We start from the raw sequence: 20,866 nt of genomic DNA on the forward strand, positions 1-20,866 counted from the left end.
TTGGGCTCTGTAATGCCCCAGCTATGTTTCAGCACCTAGTCAATGATATTTTCCGTGAATTCCTAGATAACTTTGTAATTGTCTACCTTGACGATATTTTAATTTTCTCCACCACATTAGAATTACATCAAGCTCATGTAAAGAAGGTACTCTCAGTTCTCAGAAAACATGGTCTGTTCTTGAAGGGAGAAAAATGTGAGTTTGAAAAGACTACCATTCAATTCCTTGGTTTCATCATCACCACTGAAGGGGTGGCAATGGATCCACAAAAGGTTAAAGCCATCCAGGAATGGCCAGCCCCCTCAGACAAAAAAGGAATTCAGCATTTCATTGGCTTTGCCAATTTTTATCGCAGGTTTATTAAGGGGTTCTCTTCAATTATCTCTCCCATCACCCAACTGACCTGCCAGTTCCAATGGTCCCAGGAAGCCCAGGATGCTTTTGTCAAATTAAAGAATCTTTTTACGTCAGCTCCCATACTTCAACATCCTGATCCAATCCTACCTTATGTACTGGAAGTTGATGCCTCGGAGTCCGCCACGGGGGCAATCTTGTCTCAGAGAAGTGGCCCAAAAGCACTTCTCCATCCAGTAGCCTTTGCTTCCCGCAAACTAAGTTCTCCAGAGAGAAACTATAATGTTGGTGATCGGGAATTATTAGCCATAAAAATTGCCCTTGAAGAATGGAGATACTTACTGGAGGGTGCGTCCCAGCCCATCATGATCTTCACGGACCACAAGAACCTGTAGTATCTCCAAGCCAACAGCCAAGCGTCTTAGACCCCGACAAGCCCGATGGGCGTTATTCTTCTCCAGGTTCAATTTCCATATCTCCTACCGACCTGGTTCAAAGAACGGGAAAGCGGACGCACTCTCCCCTATGTTCCCGGAAGCCAACGAGTCAATGGAACCTGAAACCATCTTATCCCCTCACAATTTTCTTCATCTTATCCAACCAAACCTTCAGTCTGCTATTGAACAGGCCTCTAGTCAATGCACTGAATCCGAAATTTCTTCCTTGGAAAAGAGGGACGGTTTGCTGTGGGCCCAGAACAAAGTCTTCGTCCCCTCTTCTGTAATACTTCAAATTTTACAGACTTTCCATGACCATAAAATGGCAGGACATTTCGGAGTACAAAAAACTTCTGAGTTAGTTCATCGCTCCTTCTGGTGGCCAGGTTGGAGACAAAATTGTAAAAATTACGTTCAATCCTGCATCACCTGCCAACGCAGCAAGGGGTAAAACACCAAGGCCTGGGGGCTTCTTAGACCCTTATCTATCCCTGAACGACCCTGGAGTGAGGTCTCTATGGATTTCATCATTGACCTACCTCCATCTGAGAAATTTACCACCATCTTAGTAGTAGTCGACCGCCTCTCAAAGATGGTACACTTTTTGGGTACTCCATCTGCTTTGGCTACAGCGAACAATTTTGTTTCCGATAGAGGAATCCAATTCACCTCAAGATTCTGGAGGGACCTCTGTAAATTCCTAGAAATCAAAACTTCCTTTTCTTCAGCATACCACCCACAAAGCAACAGCCAAACAGAAAGGACTAATCAGATCTTAAAGCAATATCTCCGTTGCTTTTGCTCTTGCTCCCAAGATAATTGGTCAACCCTTCTTCCCTGTGCGGAGTTTGCTTATAACAATGCCACACATTCTGCCATCAATCAAACGCCTTTTTGGGCCAATTATGGGTTCCATCCCTCCTTTTTGCCAAATCCCATTCCAGAAGTCTCAACTCCTGCAGTACAAGATCGGATAAACCTCATCCAAACTAATTTTTCACAGATCCAAGAAACCATGAAGAAGGCCCAGGACAGCTACAAGGAGTATTATAACAAGGGGAGAAGGAGTAATCCAAATTTCAAAATTGGGGACAAGGTATGGCTATCTGCTGTCAATCTTAGATTACCCTGTCCATCACGCAAACTTGGCCCAAGATTCATTGGCCCTTTTGAAGTAAAGAGAGTGATTAATCCTGTGGCCTTCGAACTAACTTTACCCAGTTCTTTTATGATACATCCGGAGTTCCCTGCATCCTTACTGAAACCAGTGGTTCCCAACTCTTTTTCGGGAAGAGAGGAACTTCCACCTCCACCAGTTGAGGTGGAAGGTGAAGAAGAATTCGAAGTGGAAACAATCATGGACTGTAGAAAGAGGGGTGGGCGGATTCAGTATCTAGTCAAATGGAAGGGTTACCCTCCGGAAGATAACTTCTGGGAACCTTCCAGTAATATACATGCACCCCGTTTGGTCCAAAATGTCCACAGGCGACACCCAGGAGTATTAGCTAAATTGATTCGGCGATTCGGCGGGCCGCGACACGGCGCATAGGCGTAGGCACGTACGCGCCTTAGCCCACACAACTTGAGATCCCCTGGCGGCCCTATAAAAGGCAGCTTTGCTCTCTGCCTCATTGATGGTTTGTCTCTTCAGCTCCTGTGTTCCTGTTTCCAAGTTCTGTTATCTGTACCTTCCTGCTGTGACCCGGATTGCCTTGACCACCTCTGAACCTCTCCTGCACTTGACCTCAGCTTGCCAAACAGACTTCTCTTCCTGCCTGATCCTGTGTTTGACCCCCAGCTACTCTAAGGACTTTGCTTCTGCTTGATTACGGTGTTTGACCCTTGGCCTGTTTAAAAGACTTTGCTATTGCTTGATTCCCGTGCATGACCCCGACTTGCTTCACAGACTTCTCTGTTACTGGATCACTGTGTTGAACCCCCGGCCTTCTCATCAGACCCTGTTCCAGGTCCCTTTTTCCTGATCAAGGTGTTTGAACCTTAGCCAGGATTCTCTGCTGACCAGTGTCCTAGTGCAACCTGCACGGGTCTTCTATCTGCCAGAAGATCTGCACGCAAGCCTCTACTACTTCCTGGCGACCCGTGCCTCTCCGTGCCCGATACCCTCTGTAGCATCTCCAGGGGTATAGCCCACCCAGATGCAAGGGGAGCCGCTCTCAGCATCTTGGCCCTGGTGAGTACCTGACAGTGTAAGACTATGGTATTTTTTTATATTGGGTGTACCATCTATGGGGAGAGCCCCTTCCCTTTCCTTTCCTATATAGTTTAATTTATTTTATACACAGATTTTTTTTACATACAAATTGTTTTATAGATTGTTTTTGCAAACTTCTTAACTTTCTTCTATTGAAAAATAATTTTTCCTATTATTGGTATATAGATTCTGGGTTCACAATACCCATACACTGGCCTCAACCCTTATTCTTAGTTGCCTAGCACTTGTTTGGAATAATATTTTTATAACATTCACTTTATTAATATTTTTATTTAGTGGTTTAGCCACTAATGAAAATCATATTCGCCCATACATTCACTTCAGCCAGGCAGGTCTATCCCCAGAGATGGGTTAATACTAACACATTTTCCAGGCTTTCCATATAGTTTCCATCCTATGCACTCAATTCCAGGGGTTCAATACAGTTGTTTCCCACTAGAGGGTGCCACAATAGGAGATTTCCCATAATTTATATGCTCAAACATGGTAAATAAATCTGGGTTTGTTACAATGCGTATTCTGAATTGGACATGAATGCTAATTGAATGTTTCAAGGGGAAAACCATACTTTTTTTGCCGTGTTTATACATGTGTATTAACATTGAATGGTGCGGTCAGCATGAGCAGATCGGCATTCCTTGAGGAAGAATTTCCCCGATATAATTGTCCCCATCTTCCACATTGGAGGAGCCTAGCCAATAGAAACCAGCCCATCAACATAAATGCAAACCAGAAATGGCGGCTCGTCACTTCTTGAAGACATCAAGTACAGTGAAACAAATGTTTGAGCCGGGGATTCGTCACTTCTGGGTCCCGTGTGATAATCCATCTGAACTATTTTCCAGAGAGAGGCATGAATTGCACACTAATGCCGCAATCTTTTACCATTGCTTTTATTTCTTTAATACAGTGCCTTGAAAGAGTATTCATACCCCTTGACATTTTCCACATTTTGTCATGGTACAACCAAAAATGTAAATGTATTTTATTTCAATTTTACGTGATAGACCGACACAAAATGGCACATAATTGTGAAGTGAAAGGAAAATGATAAATGGTTTTCAAAATTTTTTACAAATAAATATGTGAAAAGTGTGGCGTGCTAACTAAAATCTAGTGGAACCAATTGCCTGCAGAAGTTGCCTAATTTGAAAATAGAGTCTGCCTGTGTGTAATTTAATCTCTGTATAAATACAGCTGTTCTGTGAAGCCCTCAGAGGTTTGTTAGAGAACCTTAGTGAACAAACAGCATCATGAAGGCCAAGGAACACACCAGGCAGGTCAGGGATAAAGTTGTGGAGAAGTTTAAAGCAGGTTTAGGTTACAAAAAAAATATCCCAAGCTTTGAACATCCCACTGTTCAATCCATCATCCGAAAATGGAAAGAGCATGGCACAACTGCAAACCTACCAAGACATGACCGTCCACCTAAACTGACAGGCCGGGCAAGGAGTGCATTTATCAGAGAAGCAGCCAAGAGGCCCATGGTAACTCTGGAGGAGCTGCAGAGATCCACAGCTCAGGTGGAAGAATCCATCCACGGGACAACTATTAGTCGTGCTCTCCACAAATCTGGTCTTTATGGAAGAGTGGCAAGAAGAAAGCCATTGTTAAAAGAAAGCAATACGAACTCCTGTTTGCAGTTTGTGAGAAGCCATGTGGGGCACACAACAAACATGTGGAAGAAGGTGCTCTGGTCAGATGAGACCAAATTTGAACTTTTTGGCATAAAAGCAAACTATGTGTGGCAGAAAACTAACACTGCATATCATCCTGAACACACCACCCCCACCGTGAAACATGGTGGTGGCAGCATCTTGTTGTGGGGATGCTTTTCTTCAGCTTATACTTACTAAAATAATTACTAATAATTACTAATTACTATTTTAATTTATATTTATTAAAATAATTGCATTTCCATGTTCTGTGTACTGTGGGAGACCAGATATAGTGAATACAGGGTCCTGGGTTTAGTAACTAAAGGCTGAATTCGGGGTGGTTATAAAAGCCACCAATTAATGCAGCACTGTATGTACTAATACATCCTTAAATGCATTTTTTTTAAATGAAAAATGTTTAAGTACCTGAAGCTGTAATGTGCTGTTTCACTTGTTGTGTGTAATATATATTATAATGCATACTTATGGTAATGTTTATATAATTGGTTAATTAATTGGAAAAACTGAAATATCACATGGTCCTAAGTATTCAGACCCTTTGCTCAGTATTTAGTAGAAGGACCTTTTTGATCTAATACAGCCATGAGTCTTTTTGGGAAAGATGCAACAAGTTTTTCACACCTGGATTTGGGGATCCTCTGCCATTCCTCCTTGCAGATCCTCTCCAGTTCTGTCAGGTTGGATGGTAAACATTGGTTAACAGTCATGGAGTTGTTGTGAAGCCCCTCCTTCGTTATTTTAGTTGTGTGCTTAGGGTCATTGTCTTGCTGGAAGGTAAACCTTCGGCCCAGTCTGAGGTCCTGAGCACTTTGGAGAAGGTTTTCATCCAGGATATCCCTTATTTGGCCGCATTCATCTTTCCCTCGATTGCAACCAGTAGTCCTGTCCCTGCAGCTGAAAAACACCCCCACAGCATGATGCTGCCACCACCATGCTTCACTGTTGGGACTGTATTGGACAGGTGATGAGCAGTGCCTGGTTTTCTCCACACATACCGCTTATCTTGGTCTCATCAGGCCATAGAATCTTATTTCTCACCATCTTGGAGTCCTTCAGGTGTTTTTTAGCAAACTCCATGCGGGCTTTCATGTGTCTTGCACTGAGGAGAGGCTTCCGTCGGGCCACTCTGCCATAATGCCCCGACTGGTGGAGGGCTGTAGTGATGGTTGACTTTCTACAACTTTCTCCCATCTCCCGACTGCATCTCCGGAGCTCAGCCACAGTGATCTTTGGGCTCTTCTTTACCTCTCTCACCAAGGCTCTTCTCCCCCGATAGCTCAGTTTGGCTGGACAGCCAGCTCTAGGAAGGGTTCTGGTCGTCCCAAACGTCTTCCATTTAAGGACTATGGAGGCCACTGTGCTCATAGGAATCTTAAGTGTAGCAGAAATTTTTTTGTAACCTTGGCCAGATCTGTTCCTTGCCACAATTCTGTCTCTGAGCTCTTCAGGCAGTTCCTTTGACCTCATGATTTTTATTTGCTCTGACATGCACTGTGAGCTGTAAGGTCTTATATAGACTGGTGTGTGGCTTTCCTAATCAAGTCCAATCAGTATAATCAAACACAGCTGGACTCAAATGAAGGTGTAGAACCATCTCAAGGATGATCAGAAGAAATGGACAGCATCTGAGTTAAATATATGAGTGTCACAGCAAAGGGTCTGAATACTTAGGACCATGTGATATTTCAGTTTTTCTTTTTTAATGAATCTGCAAAAATGTCAACAATTCTGTGTTTTTCTGTCAATATGGGGTTCTGTGTGTACATTAATGAGGAAAAAAATGAACTTAAATGATTTTAGCAAATGGCTGCAATATAACAAAGTGTGAAAAATTTAAGGGGGTCTGAATACTTTCCGTCCCCACTGCCCACTGTATCTACAGTGTACAAATGCTACCAGCAGTTGTCCGCCAAATACACAACTTTCTTAAAGTGGTTGTACACCCTGGGCCTTTTGGAGACTGAACTTGCTCACCTGGGTTTGTTGGATCCAGTTGCAACCACAAGAAGAATGTGCCTTGAACTTTAATTGACACTTCTTCATCCCTTATTAAGTTGTTGCATATATATGCATGTTCTCTTTTGCCTTTCGGTTCTTCAAGATTGCACCATTGTTTATTTGCATTTGCATAACTACCATTATGATGTAACATAGTGGCATTTACAATACCAGACGGGGAGTCAGAATATGTAATGCAAAGCTCAGACTGAGGGAGAGAGAAGCAGCACAAAGAGCCAATTAGTTATGCAGTTATTAGGAGAACAAGGAAAATGCTAATGGCAGAGAGATGAATTCACCCGCCTGCTGCTTTTCTTTACACTGTCCAATCACAGGCTGGGGGTGGGAACGAGACCTGTAAGTGTTATGCCGCGTACACAAGGTCGGAATTTCCGACAACAAATGTTTGATGTGAGCTTGTTGTCGAAAATTCCGACCGTATGTAGGCTCCATCGGACTTTTGTTGTCGGAATTTCCGACAACAAAAATTTGAGAGCCGGTTCTCAAATTTTTAGACAACAAAATCCGTTGTCGGAAATTCCGATCGTGTGTACGCAATTCCGACGCACAAAATTCCACGCATGCTCGGAATCAAGCAGAAGAGCCGCACTGGCTATTGAACTTCATTTTTCTCGGCTCGTCGTACGTGTTGTACATCACCGCACTCTTGACGTTCGGAATTTCCGAAAACATTTGTGCGACCGTGTGTATGCAAGACATGTTTGTGCCAACATCCGTCGGAAATAAATCCAGGATTTTGTTGTCGGAAAGTCTGATCATGTGTACGCGGCATTACTGTATGTACATCTCAAGACTGGATGGAAAAAAATACATTTTAGCAGGTAAAACAGCTACCTTACATGTATTGCATCTGTGTATTCAGCTGTTCACCTAGAGCTCAGCTTTGTGCAGCTAGTTACTCACAACAGTAAAAGCCCATTCCTCTAGAAAAGCGATGGAAAACAGCACTTAAATTCCTATAAAGCTTTGCTATCATTAATTTAACTTAACTGCCAAGTAATTCCTCACTCCTCCCCTCTCCCTCTTTTTTTAATGATTCCAAAACCATAAATCCTTCTTGTTGCTCCATTAATTATAATAGAAGCTACCATAATAGCCTGTCATAAAGATTTTAGTAATATATGACAAAATTACCCATGGTTTTCGTCTTCCATTAACGTATTAGGTTGGACCTATTGTTCTCCCATAATTCTGGATCATTGCAAACCTTTTAACAGTTAACCCTATTGTAATCTGATTAGTCCTCGGGCTACGACAAAGAATCTGTTTAGATTTGGTTTGAAAAAGGAAGAATGTCAACTTGTCTAATTAGGTAGTTAGCAACTGACAAATTGAGAGACTCTTAGTGGATGGAATTGTATCTAATTGAGACAATAATAAATAATACATTTAAACGGTTAGATTATGCCATTCTATGCCCCCCCCCCCCCTTCATGATTAGGCCATTTTTTTTGGCACTGCGTTATTTTAACTGACAATTGCGCGGACGTGCGACACTGTACCCAAACAAAATGTATACAATATTTTCCTCCATAAATAGAGCTTTCTTTTGGTGGTATTTGATCACCTCTGGGGTTTATATTTTTTGCTTTCTTCATCAATTTAGGTCAATATGTATTCTGTTACATGTTTTTGGTAAAAAAAAAAAAAAAAATTCCAATAAGCGTCTTTTGATTGGTTTGCACAAAAGTTCTTATAGCATCTACAATGGGATATTTTTTTTACTTATTTTATATATATATATTTTTTTTAATTAGAAACAATGGCATTCAGCTGCTTATAGTGGGAATAGGGATATTATGGCAGACACATCGGACTCCTAAGTGACACTTATGTTACACTTTTTTGGAGACCGGTGACACTAATACAGTGATCAGTGCTAAAAATACCAATGACACTGGCAGGGAACAGGTTAACATTATGGGTGATCAAAGGGTTAACTGTGCGCCTAGCCAGTGTATCAGTGTAGTGGGGGAGGTGCTTTTACTAGTTGAAGGCATGGATCAGTGTTTCTGCTTTACAGGAACACAGGATCCATGCCGTCTGTACTGACTGAATGACAATCTGCCTGACAAGAATGTGAGATTCTTATGGTCAGTAAGAATGAGAACTGGCACAGTGGTACCTTCGAGGAGATGCCTCCATTCCTTAAGGGTTAAAATGATTGCCAACAACTCTCTGTCCCCAATCTCGTAATTGCATTCCGTGGGTGACAATTTCTTGGAAAAATAGCCACACGGATGCATAGCGCTCTCAGAGGTAGGACGTTGAGACAGAAGGGCTCCAACTCCAGTCTCAGAAGCATCAACCGCAAGGATAAAGGGTAACGTAGGATCAGGATATGCCAACACAGGAGCAGAAACAAAGGCAGCCTTGAGGCTCTCAAAGGCCTTAATGAAGTCCGGAGACCAAGTCTTTAGGTTACCGTTCTTTCTGGTCATATCAGTCAGGGATTTGACCAGGGACGAAAAGTTACGAATAAACTTCCAATAATAATTGGCAAAGCCAAGAAAAAGTTGCAGAGGACGTATACCCACGGGTCAGGGCCACTGTAGGACTGCAGAAAGTTTCTCTGGGTCCATCGAAAAACCAGCAGTGGAAATGACATAACCCAGAAATTTAACCTGTTTGCGATGGAACTCGCACTTCTCCAATTTACAATAGAGATTGTTTTCTTTCAGCTTCTGAAGCACACAACAGACATCTGTGTGGTGGCTCTCTAGGGACTTGGAAAATATGTGGATATCGTCGATATAAACCGTCACACATAACCGCAACAAATCTCGAAAGGACAACATTGATAAATTCCTGAAAAACTGCAAAGGCCAAGTGGCGGTAGAAGGTACTCATAATGGCCTGTTCTGGTATTAAACACAGTTTTCCATTCATTGCCCTCCGTGATCCTCACAACATTGTATGCCCCTCTCAAATCTAGCTTAGTGAAAACCGTTGCTCCATTGAGGCGGTCAAATAACTCCATAATCAATGGAATTGGATAAGCATTCTTGATCGTGAAACAACTGAGACCCCTATAATCAATACAAGGTCTCAGTTCACCACTCTTCTTCTTCACAAAGGATAAACCAGCACCAGCAGGAGACGAGGATTTGCGGATGCAACATACTCCTCCATGGCCTTATCCTCCGAAACCAACAAAGGGTAAACCCGGCCCCGAGGGGGTATGGCACCGGGTTGAAGGTCAATTGCGCAATCATACGACCAGTGTGGAGGCAAACTGCCGGCTTGACCTTTGTCAAAGACACTGCTAAAATGGCGGTACTCCTCCGGCAGGGAGGAGAGTGAAGAGATACACAGGACCTTAGCCACTTTCTGAAAACATGTCTTGCTGCATTGTGGCGACCAGGAAAGAACCTCAGCATGAACCCAATCAAAAGAGGGGTTGTGCCTCTATAACCAAGGATAACTAATAACCACTGGAAACTTAGGTGAGGAAATGACTTGGAATTGGATGATCTCATGGTGAAGAGCCCCTACGATCATGGACAATGGAAAAGTCTCATGAGAAACATGGGCAGGCCGTAGAGGTCTCCCGTCAAGAGCCTCAGTGGCAAGTGGAGTGGCATGAAGCTGCAGCAGAATCAAGTGCTTAGATACAAAGGCAGCATCAATGAACAGGCCTGCAGCCCCAGAGTCAATTAGAGCTGTATCTCCTCGATGGACGACTACGCTACAGAACCTCAAGGTTCGGGTGTTCCCAGGACAGGTTGGACAAGACTTCAAAAAGTGACCAGCCCGGCCACAATAAAGGCACAATCTCTCCCTCCTCCTAAAAGCTTTCTCATCCGCAAAGAGACGTGTGAAGCCCAAGTGCATGGGTTTACCATCAATGACCGACTCGGTAGCAGGAGGAGGTAAGGGAGGCAAGGGTGGAATTGCAAGGCTTGGAGACAAATATACAGGACAAATATACAGGAGGCTTCTGCAAGCGCTCCTAAAAAGAGAGTCTTTCTCTGAGTCTGGAGTCTATGAGGATGGTGAAAGTGATCAACTTCTCCAGCTCAGTGGATATATCTCAGGCTGCTATCTCATCTTTGATGGTATCGGAGAGAGACCATGAGAAAAAGCAGCCACAAGAGCCTCATTGTTCCAAGCAACCTCTGCTGCCAGAGTAGGGAATTTAGTGGCATAATTGGCAACAGTTCTCGTACTCTGTTTGATGGACATGAGGCACTTGGCAGCAGAAGCAGGAACGTCAAATACCCTTTTAAAAAGAATCTACATACTCTTGGTAACTCAGGGCAATGGGTTTTTGCATCTCCCATAGAGGGTTTGCCCAGGCCAAGGCTTTCTCAGAAAGCAAAGATATCACAAAACCTACTTTGCTTCTGTCTGTGGGAAACGCCTGGGGCAGCATCTCAAAGTATATCTCAACCTGGTTGAGAAACCCTCTGCATTGGACTGGATCGCCCCCAAATTGATTGGGAAGCGGAGCAGAACAAGACATATAGAGGTAATACTCGAGGTGGGTGCCTGCACAGAGCCTGGAGCAGCAGCAGGGATGGCCTGCAACACAGGTTGTACCGGAGCAGCCACAGTGGGATATTGCAGGTGAGCCATGCGATTCAGGAGCATCTGTAACGACATGGCAAACTGATCAATGCCTGCTCATCCAATCTGCAAAAAATATTACCAACAAGTGGATTAACTGCAACTTCTGAATTCATGGCCTTCACCTACTGTCAGAAACCATGAATCAGATCGAGACAGAAAAGTGCATTAAGACTCACACTAGTTTAATAATAATAGTAAAAGGTAAACAGAGGAAAGGTAGTCAAAACATAGCCAGAGTTCTGTAACCAGAACAGTTAGTCAGACAAGCCAGGTTGTCATGGAGCCAGGGATCGGCATACTTCAGGACCAGCCAGGAAATCAGGAAACCAGAGAAACAGCGTAGTGGAACAGCAAGTGGGATCAGGAACCAGAAGGGACGTCAGCCAAGCAAGTCTTTCACAGGTACACAGGAGAGAGTCTCTGATATGTTGACCAGGCGAAGGCAGAGAGGATCTGAACTGAACAGCTTAAGTAGCCAGCAGGACTGAAGAGAAGGATATCATCACCAGGTGAGTCAATGTGGAAAGATTAGAGCTGGCAATTAACCGACAGCTGAGCCGCATACTCTGAGAAGGAAGGGCTGAGCCCAGCCCTGACAGAACCTTATTGACCAAACAGGATCATGAAGGCCAAGGAACACACCAGACAGGTCAGGGATAAAGTTGTGGAGAAGTTTAAAGCAGGGTTAGGTTATAAAAAAAATATCCCAAGCTTTGAACATCTCATGGAGCACTGTTCAATCCATCATGCAAAAATGGAAAGAGTATGGCACAACTGTAAACCTGCCAACTCTGGAGGAGCTGCAGAGATCCACAGCTCAGGTGGGAGAATCTGTCCTCAGGACAACTATTAGTTGCGCACTCCACAAATATCGTCTTTATGGAAGAGTGGCAAGAAGAAAGCCATTGTTGAAAGAAAGCCATAAAAAGTCCAGTTTGTGAGAAGCCATGTGAGGGGGACAGAAAACATGTGGAACAAGGTGCTCTGGTCAGATGAGGCCAAAATTAAACTTTTTGGCCTATAATCAAAACGCTATGTGTGGTGGAAAACTAACACTGCACATCACCCTGAACACACCATCCCCACCGTGAAACATGGTGGTGGCAGCATCATGTTGTGAGAATGCTTTTCTTTAGCAGGGAGAGGGAAGCTGGTTAGAGTTGATGGGAAGATGGATGGAGCCAAATACATTTCCAGCAGGACAATTACATAAAACACACAGTCAGAGCTACAATGGAATGGTTTAGATCAAAGCATATTCATGTGTTAGAATGGCCAGACTTAAATCCAATTGAGAATCTGTGGCAAGACTTGAAAATTGCTGTTCACAGACACAATCCATCCAATCTGACAGAGCTTGAGCTATTTTGCAAATAAGAATGGGCAAAAATATCACTCTCTAGATGTGCAAAGCTGGTAGAGACATCCTCAAAAAGACTTGCAGCTATAATTGCAGTAAAAGGTGGTTTCACAAACTATTGACTCAAGGGGGGCTGAATACAAATGCACACCACACTTTTAACATATTTATTTGTTAAAAATGTAGAAAATCATTTATCATTTTCCTTCACTTCACAATTATGTACCATATTGTGTTGGTCTATCACATAAAATCCCAATAAAATACATTTAGGTTTTTGGTTGTAACATGAAAAAAATTGGAGAATTTCAAGGGGTGTGAATACTTTTTCTTTCTTTTTTTTTTTTCAAATAGTTTTTTATTAAAGATTTTCCAAAAAAAGAAAAATATTTCACAAAATTATACCATACAAAGTATTTCCAGAAATGGCATAACAATTTTACAAAATCATTGATACATCTCCAATCATTTTTACATTCAAATCGCATCTTCTTTGTAAACCATCTTGGATTGATTATAATTAAACATCTATGTTGTCAATCAGAATATTGAAATGGAGAGTATATATCCTAAACTTAAAGAATAAAAAAAAAAGAAAGAAAACTTTATTAATAAAAGAATTATGGACTCTGGCTCCCCATAGCATCTCCAAGAAAGGAAAAAAGCAGGAAAAAGTATACAAGTGTATTTTTTATGCAATTTTTCTGAAACTAATCCAAGGATCCCATTGTTTATATAAACAATGTGTGTTACCATGTATATTTGCCATCATCTGTTCGTATTTAAAAGCCTCATCAACTTTTCTGATGACTTCACTAATATTTGGTGAGCTGCCAGATTTCCACTTTCCAGTGATTGTCAATCTGGCTGCCATTAGAATTTGTATCACTATTGGTCTTAGAGCGTGAGGGTATCGGTCTATGTTTATGCTTAAAATGGCTAGTTCTGCTTCACCTTTTCTAATGAAACCTGTAATTTTTGAAATTAGTTTGAATATTGCTCTCCAGAAGCTCCATAGGTTAGGGCAATCCCATATCATGTGGAGAAGAGTACCTACTTTTCCGCAGCCTCGCCAGCATTCATTGGAGCTGCTGCTGGAAAATTTTGCAGTTAGGTAGGGGGTGTAGTACCATCGAAGCAGTAGTTTTTGGGCTGTTTCCCAATGAACTGTAGATCTCGTGTAGCATTGGTTTGATTTAATAGCTTCCTGCCATTGTTTATCTGAAAAGGACGTTGAGAGTTCTAACTCCCATTTTTGGTGTGCTGGCAGTTTATTGTATGAATCTTTTTGTTGTATTAAGGTGTAAAATAAGGAAATCCCTTTTTTTGAGGAAGAGTTGTCAGTCCAGTAATTCCATGCTTTTTGTGGAATTTTAGTAGGTTGCAGCTGGTGAGATTTTAAGAATGATGAGATTCTTATGTACATATAGTAATCAGAGGTAGGAAGAGAATATTTATGGGCTAGTATGTTGAAGGGAATGATTTTCCCTTGGTCAAACAAATCTGAGATTAGGGTTATTCCTTTATGTTCCCACTGAGTTGTTTGTAGATCTTTAATATGTGTGCAAATTGTATTAATTGGAGTGGGAATTTCCTTAAGGTCTGAATTTTTCCTTATATCGGAACGGAATTTCTTCCATGTGTCTAGAACTAGTTGTATGATGGGGTGCTTAGATTTGAAATGAGTATTTGAGAAGGAATTTGCTAGCAATATGGATTTCAGGGATATGGGGTTCGACCAGGCTTGTTCTATAGTGGCCCAATGTTTAGAGGAATGGTTTTGGAACCAGTATTTTGTTTGATCCAGTAAGCAGGCAGCAAAGTAGTCTTTTAAAATTGGGAGTCCCATTCCCCCTGCTTTCCTATGTCTCGAAAGGGAAGACTGAGAGCATCTCGGTTTTTTATCTGCCCATACAAATTTATGAAGCTGCGATTGCGCTGTTGTAAAAAATTTTGCTGGAATAGAGATCGGAAGAGCTCTAAAGTAGTACAGTATTTTTGGTAATATAAGCATTTTGTATGCCGCCAGCCTTCCCATCCAAGACAAACAGAAGGATTTTAGTCTAGTGAGTTCTGATTGGATAGAGGAAATAAATGGAACTAAGTTCACTTTGAATAAATTGCTGCTGGGTGTCGTTAATTTTATCCCTAAGTATTGGATAGGTTTGTCAGCCCATGGATATGGAAAACGAGAGTGTAGGGATTTACGGGTAGTTTCTTCAATGTTTATGGCAAGTAGATTGGATTTTGATGCATTAATTTTGTAGTATGAAATTTGGTTAAAATGGTTCAAGATATTATGTACCGTTTGCAAGGAGGTGTTGGGATTGGAAAGCGATAGAATCACATCATCTGCGAAAAGGGAGATAGTGTGTGCTTGTTTGGAGATTATGATACCAGAAATTTCTGGGTGTGATCTAATTTTTTATGCCAGGGGTTCCATTAGCAAGGCGAAAATGAGTGGGGATAGGGGGCAGCCCTGCCTTGTCCCGTTAGTGATATTGAAGCTGTCTGAGAACATTCCCTCTGTGTATACCATAGCAGAGGGGTTAGTATATAGTGATAAAATGGCTGAGTTTATATTTCCCAGGATGCCAAATTTGTTCAAGACTAGTTTCAGATATCCCCAGTGGATCCTATCAAAGGCCTTCTCCGCGTCTAATGATAGAAGCAGAGAAGGAGTGCCCGAGGATTCCGCTGCATGAATTAAGTTGATAATTCTTCGTGTTGCATCTGGAGCCTGACGGCCTGGGATAAACCCAACTTGGTCCTGTTTAATCAAAGTGGGTAGAAATTGTGCCAGTCTGTTGGCTAGAATCTTTGCGTAAATCTTCAGGTCTACATTCAGTAATGATATAGGCCTGAAGTTTTGTGGAGTGTCGGAGGATTTCCCGGGTTTGGGTAAGGTCACAATTGTGGCTGTTAACATTTCTGAGGGGAATGAAGATGTTGATATGGCTGATGCAAATACATTTAATAAGTGTGGGCCTAATATGGATTGAAATGTCCGATAGTATTCAGACGAAAAACCGTCTGGGCCTGGGGATTTGTTATTAGGGAGAGATAGTATTGTTTTGTTTAGTTCAGACAGAGAGATTGGTGCGTTGATAGATTGTAGTTGGTCTACGTTTAGTTTGGGCAGTGAGATAGAGTCTAGAAATGGTTGAATTAATTCCGGTGTTGGTTGGTGGGTTGTATTGTCATCTTTAAGATTATAGAGATTATTATAGTAGTCCCTAAAAGCATTAGCAATATCTTTGGGATTAGATAGTCTAATGCCTGTGGTCGGGTGGGAAATAAATGGAATCTTTTGTTTGATAGTTTTTTCCTTCACTTGATTTGCTAGTAATTTGCCTGCTTTATTGCCATGGCTATAATAGTTTGCTTTCCATTTTTGAACCGTGTGTTTGTGTTGAGATATAAGTAGCAATCTAAGATCATGTCTGAGTTTATCTAGTTGAAAGCTAGTGGCGGAGTCTGGAGCTTTTTTATTTGCCGATTCTAAGTTTTTTATCTGCTGGAGTAGATCAGTCAATTGTTTGTTCCCTTGCTTTTTGGCTACGCTGCTCATTTTCATGAGGATCCCTCGTATGTAAGCTTTATGACAATTCCAGATTGTGAAGGGATCCCGCACCGAGCCGGCATTAGTATCAAAGAATTCGTGCAATTCTTTAGTAATTTTATGCTTTTGGTCTGGATGTGTGTAAAGAAAGGTATCGTTTTTCCATCTGTTTGCCCTTGTCTCAGTGCGAGATCCCTCCACTACAATAGAGACCGGAGCGTGGTCCGACCACGTAATATTGTGTACTGTGGACATACTAACGTTCTGTAACAAAAACTTGTCTACCAAGAAGAAATCAATTCTTGAATATGTGCGATGCTCACTCGAGAAGTAGGAATAGTCCCGCTCTGTCGAGTGTTGACACCGCCACACGTCGTGTAGATTTTCTGAGGCCATGAAGCGCGAAAGGGTCACTCTTTCCCGACTTTTCGGGGTCTCGGCCGAGACATCTAGAGTTTTGTTTGGTATAGCGTTGAAATCTCCACAGATTATAGTGTACCCCTTTTGCACTGCACGTACTCGTTTCCAAATTTTGTTCAAAAAAGAGATTTGTTTCACATTAGGCAAATATACATTTACTATAGTGTATATTGTGTTGTTTATCTCACCAATCAGTATAATAAATCTACCCATGTCATCTACGTCCTTGTAGATTTGACGAAAAGATATGGTGTCCTTGATGAGGATAGCTACCCCCCTCTTCTTCTTTGGAGCATTGGAGCAGATAATTGTTGGAAAGTTCTGATGGGAGAATTTCGGAGGTTTGGATATAGAGAAATGAGTCTCTTGAAGACAAAGGATGTCACTTTGCAGTAGTCGGGCTTCTTTCCAAAGCATTGACCTTTTTTGTGGGCTGTTCAGTCCACGGACATTAAACGATGAGATTTTGAACCCCATGTTGTTGATCTTGAAGGGTGATTGAAGTGAAGTTCCCAGGATTAGTAACCTTATTAAACTGAAGATTGAAGTACAGTTCCTCTGTTGAAGAAGTGTTTTAATAGTGAACCAGAGTCCAGATGTTGAAAAGCTGTTTAGGTAATGTCTCAGAGGTTAGTACAGCAGAAACGAAAAGTCTCTAAGTAAAAATATAGAAAAAGGAAGATAATAAAAACAAAATTATTCGATTCAACTGAATCTGTTGGGATAGTATCCCGTAACTTCGGAGGAGCGAAAAAGAGAAACCAATAAAGTTCCACGGGTGCACCGGAGCACAACTTTGTGTAATAGTGGTTGTAGATATCCTGAGCCTCATTCAATTGTATCTTGTGGCCAGGTGGGAGAACGTGGGCGAGGTGATGAGGCACTTGAAGGCGGATCTTCCATCTTGTCTAAGATATCCCATTCTTTCAGTAACCATAAACCGTCTTCCACTGACTGGATAGGGAACGTTTTCACATCTTTGGTAATGAGCAATTTTGCAGGGTAGGCCCATCTATAGGTAATATGGTGGTTTCTTAGAGGTTTGGTTATGGTGGCCAAATTCTTCCGTCTTTGCATTGTATATGCAGACAAATCAGTAAAGAATGAAAGGCCTTGGATGCATGGTAATGCGTTGTCAGGATTCCGCATGCATTGAAGAAATTTCTCTTTAGTTTGATAGAAGTGAATCCTTGCAATTGTATCTCTGGGCAAATGGTCAGGAATGTGCTTGGGTTTCGGCAGTCTGTGGATCCTGTCGATAGAGAGATCCGTCACCGAAGCATCAGGAAGCATTTCTTGCAAGATGTTTTGGAAGTAAGCGTTCAATTCTGGTGGTTTAACCGACTCGGGTATTCCCCTGATTTTAATGTTGTTTCTTCTCGAACGGTCTTCGAGGTCGGCCATCTTGGACTTTAATTGGTGAATTTCGTCGTCTTTCTCATTATGAGCATCAATCACTTCATTGATGGCGCCCGCAAACTCTCCCATCTTGTGTTCAATATGGGTAACCCTGCTGTTGACAGCCTTAAATTCTTTTTTAAAATGACTGGTAAGAGATAATATGTCCGCATGCAGGGTACTACGGAGGGACACTAGCATGTCCTTCAGTGTTGTGTCAATAACCGGCTGGTTTTTAGTAGGAAATTCCAAGATGGAGTCCTGGAGCTCCCTGGTGTCATTAAGGGATGTGTCTGTTTCCTCCTCATCTACGTTCTTTCCCTGCATGTGTTGCTGTTTCGCCTTAACTGGGCTAGATGATGCTGAGGATGACTGGGAATTAGTATATTTTCCCTTGTGCCCCTTGTGAGGATGAGGTGCAGAGCGTTGTGTGTTGTTATTGTAGCTAGAGAGCCTGCCACGCTCTCCGCCGTTATGCTTACCGGCGCCATCTTGGGCCTGTGTGCTGCGGGGAAGCATGTAGAAGTCCGTCATTCTGCTGATCTTCCCAGTTTCTTTTCTCTTCCTGGACATGTTCCCAGGGTGTGCCCGACCTGATGTGGGTGAAAATCGCCGCTTTTTGAGGCTCAGGAGTTGCTCTATGAGCTCCGGTATGCCCGTGGATGTCAGAGCTCTCCCACACTGCGGCCATTCACCTCGGCTCCTGGCCATGCCCCCCGTGAATACTTTTTCAAGGCACTGTCCATATGGTTAAAATATTCCCCAGCTTGTCATTTGGAGGCACTATATTGATGATATTCGCTTTATGTGGAAAGGGGACTTAGATTTCATACAGAAGTTTATATTAAATGGAATATTAAGAATATGAATCTATCCTCTGGGTATGGCCATTTGGAGGTTACAGCATAATTAAAGACAAAACTTTTTTTTTTAATTTTTGAAAAGAATGGAGAGGGATTAGAACAACTGTCAGGTTTTATTGCTTGTCCTGATAGGCTGCACTGATGAGGTGGCACTGGTGGGAACTGATGAGGAGGCACTGGTGGGCACTGATGGGGCTTACTGATAGGCAGCACTGATAGGTGGCACTGACGGGCACTGATAGGCGCCACTGATAGGTGACACTGATGAGGAAGCACTGATTGGCAGCACTGGTGGCCACTTAATGGCAGCACTGGTGGGCACTTATTGGCAGCACTGTTGGGACTGCATTGATAATTAGTGCCCTGATCACCAGTGTAGATGTCCCTTTTGGAGAAGCTGGTTATCGCTCTTTTCTCCTCTCCTCATGTTCTCGACAGCTTCTATTTACATCTGTGATCAGCTGTGATTGGACACAACTGATCACGTGGTAAAGAGTCGCTGATTGGTTGTTCACAGTACCTCAATATGTGATCAGCAGTGTCCTCCGGACACTGTGATCATGGAGTGTGGCACCCGCGTCCTGCAGCTAGACTGCGCCCCGACCACGCTGTAGCCGTCATTCAGCTATAACGAGGTCGGCAAGTGAATAATCTATCCAAAATGAAAAAAAAAAAGTTTGCCTTTAGTTCTACTTTAATGTTTTGGATATAACTATAATTTTGAAAAAAAACAAACATACTAAGCCATTTTTTATACCCATGGATTGGCATGGATACATTTTGACAAGTTGTCACCATCCCAGCTACATAAAGTCAATCCCTAAGGGCAGTTTGTAAAACTTACACAAATATGTGTGAGTTTGTAGAGAAAGCTGGGATTAAAAATAAACATATTCACTGAAAAATGGGCATATTAAGGAAGTTTTATGATATAAGGAATGTTATAGCTATAGATAGAAAATTATTATTAAACAAAAAATAGTTGATAGTAACTAAAAGGAAGTATGTAATTTACCTTTCATTTCATTTTTTTTCTTCAATCAATGGCACAAGGAAACTAAATGTTGTCTCATTTAAGAGTGGATCTTCACCCTAAAATCTATTTGCCTCCTCCCCTCTTTCCCTCTTTAAGGCTTCATTTAGACTGGTGGTTGAGGGGAGGCAAAGATGTGAGGTTGAGCCGCTTATTTGCCGCCTGCCAAACTGACCCCCCCTAAGTTGCAATAGGCAGCGGATGGGGATGTTTGCTTTGCTGCGCGTCCGCGACAAAGCCCACCCGACATGTATCGATCAGCGAACGGCAGGCCTGCCTAATGCTACAGATGAATATGCTGTTGGTGATGCGATGCGGTCCGGTTGCGCTTTATCAAGATAATAAAGTCCCTTTGATTCATCTGGAGGCTTGGCTTTTCTTGAGGGGCTCCCTTGTTTAGTTTCCCTGACGGCGGGACCCTAAGTGCATTGTGAACCTTATCGCTAATATTGGCGTTTGTTTTCCTATGTTTCCTTGGCCACTACAGATATTTCTTGACTTATACATTCAAGCACCGTATCGTTATCCATTCAGCGCATTTCCTTGTGCCTTTCATGTGTTCAATTAGGCTCCTTTAGGCACCCTTCTGGGCCCCCTGTAGCCAACTACAGGGTTGGGTTCGACTACTGTCCCTGGCTGCTTGATGGTGTTTGCTCTGTGTCCCGGGAGCCTGGCACGTGTCTTTTTCACCCTTTTGTATTAATTGTTTATTCCCCTGATGAAGCCAATGTATTGGTGAAACTAGTTGGGATGAATTGACTATCGATTACCTTTCAACATCCTTGGTGTCGGTCAATATTAAAATTGCTAATTGTATTTGGTTGAATCTACCTGTTTTACAATGTATATGTATTAACTATATATATACTTTTTAGATCTATATATTAATAAAAATAGAATTTTACAATAAATGTGTTCTTATCTATTTTTGGCACC

This window comes from Aquarana catesbeiana, linkage group LG13 (assembly GCF_042186555.1).
Source record: "Aquarana catesbeiana isolate 2022-GZ linkage group LG13, ASM4218655v1, whole genome shotgun sequence".
In the NCBI taxonomy this organism is placed as follows: domain Eukaryota; kingdom Metazoa; phylum Chordata; class Amphibia; order Anura; family Ranidae; genus Aquarana; species Aquarana catesbeiana.